Source organism: Echinops telfairi, unplaced genomic scaffold (assembly GCF_000313985.2).
Source record: "Echinops telfairi isolate 266 unplaced genomic scaffold, ASM31398v2 ScPeMD7_23;HRSCAF=83, whole genome shotgun sequence".
In the NCBI taxonomy this organism is placed as follows: Eukaryota; Metazoa; Chordata; class Mammalia; order Afrosoricida; family Tenrecidae; genus Echinops; species Echinops telfairi.
In genome coordinates, this window is record NW_022103920.1 from 63,847,416 (window position 1) to 63,853,758 (window position 6,343).

Below are 6,343 nucleotides of genomic sequence, written 5' to 3' on the forward strand. Positions count from 1 at the left end.
TCCACGGTGGTAGTGGGTATTCATGATTTTGCCACCTTAAATTCTACCAATAAAGAAATGGAGACATAAACAAATTAAACAACTAATGGGGAGGAAAGAGCGTGTTTTATTTTTAATTTAACATAAAATAATGGATAACATAAAAAATAAAAAAAATCCCTGAAGAGAAAAAAATGTGTTGTGACTGCCACCTTGTGGTTCCAGGTATTATATTATTTGCTCTCAGAAATCAAATATTTCTGTTGTCACGATCCATTTTCAAACAAGTTCACAATTAATGAGGATGGCTTTTTCATTAGTATCATTAAATTTTTTACAAATTGAAAAGGCAATAAATAAATTTCTTGACATCCACTTACTGACTAGCTAGACCCTTAAATCAAATGGAAACTCACATAAAATCCAAATCACCCGAGTGGTGTGTGTCCAAGTGTTAACTTTTCAATCGAAGAGAGAGAGATTATGTTGTGCTTAAAGGAGTAGGGGAGAAAGACCGGGTTTTCTCCGCCTGCAAACAGCTACTCTCAGACACTAAAGGGGCAGTGCCACCCCGCTGTCAGGGGTCGAGGGGTCAGCATCCACTCCACGGCAGTGCCTTGCTTTTGATGTTGGTTAAACTAGAAGGCTAGTAAATAAATGAATATATTGTGACTAGAATGGGATATATATTCCCAATAAAATCCAGAATTATAGAAAAATATAGAATTATCATTGTTCCATATACTTAGAGGTAATACTGAGTGGAGGTGTGGGATAAAAAACAGTTTGGAGCCGATCTGCAGAGGGAACGGAGGACAGGCGGAACCCCAAATCCTTTGCAGGGTTCCTGCGTGGACTAAGCCTCTGATGAATTCCCTCTGGCCATAGTTGAAGGAGGTGAATGGCCTTGTGATGAGACAGAGAATATTGTCAACTTGATCATAGCAGATATAATTACGTTAAAATGTGATACCTGATCATTTGCTCTCCCTTTGATCCCACTTAAAATATGGCCCAGGTTTTTTGGGGGCGGGTATGGTTTCCAATATATGAAGTCCAGGATATGGTGAAGCTATACAGACAGTAACTCAATTAGGGGCAGACTGGAGGCATGAGGAGGAGAGTTGAGGGAAATGTGGGGTTAGTAACAAATATCAAAGGGAAGAAAATCTTCTGGAACTGATTGTTGTGGTGATTATACAACTCTTTAGTACAACTGAACTATGTCAATGTGTGCTACGTGAACCCTATGTCAATGCAACTATATATTTTTTAAAATGAAATAAATGTCTTAAGAGGACAAAAAGGGGAAGTTAATTTGGACCTTTGGCTATGGTTTCTGAAAATAATCTGAACATTCAAGGTGCCTTTGTTTTCCAAATTATCCAAGCAAGTAGAACCTTTGTTTTCCAAATTCCTCAAGCAAGCAGAGGTTACACAGGCCCACACTGGGTGGACTAGCAACTCCAGGAAGGGGCCTGGGGAGGGGCAGCATGATGCAGTCATGGATATTCAGCTATTAGAGAGTCAGAACTGTGCATGAAGGCAGCTCACACATTCATTGAGGTCCCAGTGCCATAGAGATGCTGTGGCCTTGGAGTACCCGTCTGGAGTCCTTACGATGGGAACATCTATGCACAGCAGAGGGAACAACACATCCTTGGGGACAACGGGAGCTTCTTGCTGCCACGACCTTTCCAGACCTTGTCTGATGTGTCTATACTTGTATCCTTTCTGGTGATAATAAATGGGCACTGTGAGTATAGGTGACAGTCCCCATGAGTTCTGTGCGTCATTCTATCAAATCACGGAACCCACCAGGGGCCAGAAGAACTATTTGGCAAGGGCTGGAAAGTCAGAGGTGCCCCGAGTTGGTGGGGATTAAGCACTCCGGTACTTGGAACGTATCAGTGGCTCTGAGGGGGATAGCCTGGCAATCATAGCCTTGAAACCGCAATGAGGCAGTATTATTCTGCCCTCGGGGATGACTATCAGTTGGAATCAACTGGACAAGCAGTGGGTTGCAGGAAGGGCAGAATCCTATCCTGTGGAGAGCAGCTCTGGGGAGTTAGAGCCAGAGTGTGTGCCACGTGGGTGACTGGAGTCTAAACCATGAAATGGCAAAGTGGGAATATGAGTTATCTTCACATTTTGAACATTAGTCTTATGTCGGCTATCACTCACGAAGTGGGTAAGTACAACATGTCTAAAATCTTGCACGCTGGCATCAAATATCCCACTCCTATTAGGTAGCCCTTGTGGTACAGTCGACCCTTCTAGAACAGGGTAGAGCCGCCCACTTTGCCGATCCAAGAGTGTAACTGTTTAAGGGAGTGGAAAGGCACATCTTCTTCCTGTGGTGGTTTTGAACTGTGTACTTTGAAGCTCTCACCTCAAACTGTTACCACCACACAGGCAGGGCTCCGATGAGTCAGTATCGATTGGATGGCAGGGAGCTTGGTAGTAGTGCTAGGTTTCTGGGATGGTTTATCTCAGTTCTTGCTTCTGAATGCTGGAAGAATTCATGCAATAGAAGCACTTTGGGAATCAAAGTAGCATTTATGAAAACACTGCCTAACAGTGTGCAACAATAAAGGCCTGATTTGTGGCAGACAGGTGACTGGTTTTGCCACCACAACAATGTACCTGCTTATGCAGCCATCTCAGTGTGTCAATTTTGGGGAAAAACCAGCATGCCTCTCTTGCTCCATGCACCTTATTCACCTGACCCGTGTGTGGGAAACAGAACCGGGAAGAGAATGTATTTGAACAAACAACATTTATAGGTTACGGAGTCTGGGAGGCCAGGGTTCCTGTGGAGGGAACCTTCACGTCCGTGTTGGAGATGTGTCCCACTCACATTCTCCTACATAAGTCATCCCCTTCAATGTCCCCCAAAACAATGCCAAATTTAAGGTGCTGTTTGTAAACACATGGTCAGGCACTATACTCTTGGTCAACTGCTTGAAGGCTATCTGTCCAAAGGTTGTCTGCCACCAAAGGCAATCAGACTCTATTGTAAGTCCTACCCTAAGGCCCACTCCCTTCTGATAAGGATCATAGATTGTTCCCCTGGCAAAGAGCTCAGACACCTAAGACCACGCCAGCTCAGACAACCAAGGTTAGGCTGCCAGCTTGACTCTGTTATGTATGTGTCTTCCTGTCACATGTGTGCGTGCCCCGAGTGCCTCCTCCTCCTATTACATGTATACCCCTAGCTTATCCCCCCGTGTACATGTATGCCTCTTGTACAACCCTTTCCCATTACCTATGTGTTAACTGTGTCCTGCGTGACCAAGAATATGTCAACTTGTGAGATTACATTATGCTCTCTGCTTGGACCTGGTTCCTGAAGCAATCGCAGAGGTGAGCCCTTGCTTGCTTTATCTTCTCTGATGTGCTTTTAACTTAGCCTTTAATTACACAACTTCCCCGTGGCCCTAATTAGGCTGAGGGGAGGCTGATCACCCACACCTGTGTAATGCCATGTTGTTGGTACCTAGGTGATCTCCCATATATGTCTAAAGGGTGCCTGAGTTCTTTGCAACCCCTTTATTATAGCATTTGGTAGATAGTCCTGTTATCCCTCATCTGTCTACCTGTCAGTAGAGTTAGGCACGAGGATGCTAACCAAAAGCTCAGAGGTTCCATCCCACAGTCATGCTGCAGAAGAAAGATATTACAAGTTGCTTCTGTGAAGACTGACAGCCCTGGACTCTCTCTGGGGCAGTTCTACCGTTATTTAGGATCATTACGTATTGGAATCAACTCAATAGCACGAAAAGAAAGTGTTTGTTCTATATCTTCCATCCCAACCTGGAGGTGAAGCGAGTCCCCCTCTACAGGCGAGAGGGGATGTTGTCTAGGAAATGCTTCCAATTCTTATATGGCACTTTCAAATGAGAGGGGTTTGGGACTCTGCAGATGGTCAAGCAACTTTATTTGGTCAGCCTGGCTGGGGTCACATGAATCATTTCCGTTTTATCTGGGCTGCTGCTCTGTGTCAGAATGTCTCCGGCTGCTCTCCGAGTACAGCCCTGCATCGGGATTTCTCAGAATATCTCAGGATTATCTCGAGTACAGTCTTACGTCAGGATTTTCACTGGCTTAAGGTGTTTTCCATACCAAGTCTTACAAAGTCCTTTGTCCATAACGTGTTTCACGGGGTCCTTTGCTAAGTCCATTAACAGACAGGGCAGGGGCCCCTGCTCCGGCCCTGTCAGCAGCCCAAGCCGGCTTCCTGTCTCCTTAACATTACAGAATAAGATGCACTAGGCTGTGATCCCCAGGGAGGTAACTGCTCTCCGTTGGTTCCAACTCAAGTAAAGAGGAGGCCCTCCTCCCGTAGTTTTGCAATACACTGCAGAGGTCACACTGTAATGTCATTTGAAAACATAGATTCCTAAAAACAACACAAAAGCTCTGGAGCCAATCTACCTGGTAACTTTATGCTCCTGGGCCACTTATCAAATTGGCTGAGTGTCCCAGAGCTAAAGGTCTTTGTTTTACTTTCCTCACCTATACAGCAGAGGAAGTAATGAATATTTGTTTCAGTTACATATCCCGTTAGGAAACCTAATGCTGTCAAATAACCATTTGTTGTGCTCAGTCTTGAGAGTCAGGAACTCAGACACGGCACAACAGGGATGTCTTATCCGTGCCTTATGACTGGAAGACTCAAAAGCTGGGGGTTGGGATTATACGAAGGTTCACTCTGGTGGCAGGTGGTAGCTGCTGACTTGAGACCTTAGCTGAAGCTCCGGCTGAAACTATCTGTGGCCTTTCCATGTACCGTGGGGCTCCTTACCTGCATCGGAGAGAAAGCAAGCAGAAGCCTTCTCACCTTGTCCGACCTCGCCTCAGAAGTCACTCAGCCCTGCTCCCACGGTGTCTACTCACTGCCCTGGCATGGATTCTGACTCATCGTGACCCTGTAGGATGGAGAAGAACCACCCCTGTGGGTTTTGAGGCATAACTCTTTATGGGAGTAGAAAGTCTCATCTTCCTTGCAGAGTGGCTGGTGTTTTCAAATAGCGACCTTGCTGTTAGCAGCCGAATCTGTAACCCACTATGCTACCAGGGGTCTACTCCCCAAACCAAATTCACTGCCATTGAGTCAATTCTGACTCATTGACCCAACTGTTGGCAAAGTGGATTATGCTGGGTTGCAAACCACTGTGGTTAGCAGTTTGAAACCACCTGCTGCTACTCAGATGAGGCTATCTGCTCCATAAAGACATGTCTCAGGGACGCATGGGGGAAGTTCTACTCTGTCCCATCAGGTGCTATGAGGGAGCTACCACTTGAAGCAAAGCCCTGCCCTTGTCCAAGATGAGGGTAAATAGGGTAACAGATTACCTCACCAGGGGGGCAGAAGTACTCTGGGAAAATATGAGACCAGAAATATACTGGTGTTAAAAATACAAATAAAACCAACTCATTGCCCTTTAGAACGTATAGTGATCCAGAAGGGCAGGGTTTCTCTCTGGGAGTAGAAAGTCCAGTCTTTCTCCAATAGACTGGTATAACAAAGATCATTTGTCATACTCCCTCAGTGTCGATTACGTGAGCTAACACAAAAGAGCACTTTAAACAGAACTCGAACATGTGCACTAAGAGTTGGTGACTTATCTACCGCACAGCTCCATGGAGTGACTGCCTACCCAGCTGACACTTGGCTTCCTCTGAGACCTTGAGATCAAAGCCTCGCTCTGAAAATTCCTTCCGTGGATCCAGACCAAACTAAGGTAACCCCAGGGAGGCAGAATGTTAATTACTCTACAACCACAACAAACTACTCATACAAAGGTCTAAGGCCAGTATTAGATGTACGCCTTTTGAGGTTGAAATATGACTCGGGGCTACTTCTGGATTAAGGCCTATGTTAACCCGGGTAATCTATACATGCTAAAAAACAAAAACAAAACTGTTGAAGGCCACGTGCATCATTCTTGTATACTCTACATCGTACCTTTATTGAGGCCCGTGCAGTAAGGTTCTAGGGCACAGGTCACACCAGCGTGCTCAGATGAGGTTGGAAAGGCACAGAGACCAGCAAATAATCTTAGTTTACCACTGAAAAAACTTATTAGTGGTGCTCTTTGGATTAGATGCCAAATACCTCCTTACAACTGGATTGCCAGAATCAGAATGGTCAAGGGAAACAGGTTGAACAATGCACACATTGCTGAGCCGTGTACGTGATCCAGTGGACAGCATCACTTCAAGCCTTTCATTTTAGTTGCAAAAGAGAAAAGGAACTAAATTATATTGTCAGCCAGAGGCCTGATATTAGCTCTCATGTACTGCTTATATTTGGAAAATTGGTGCAGTTATGATTAACCTGCAGGGTGGGACTTACTGC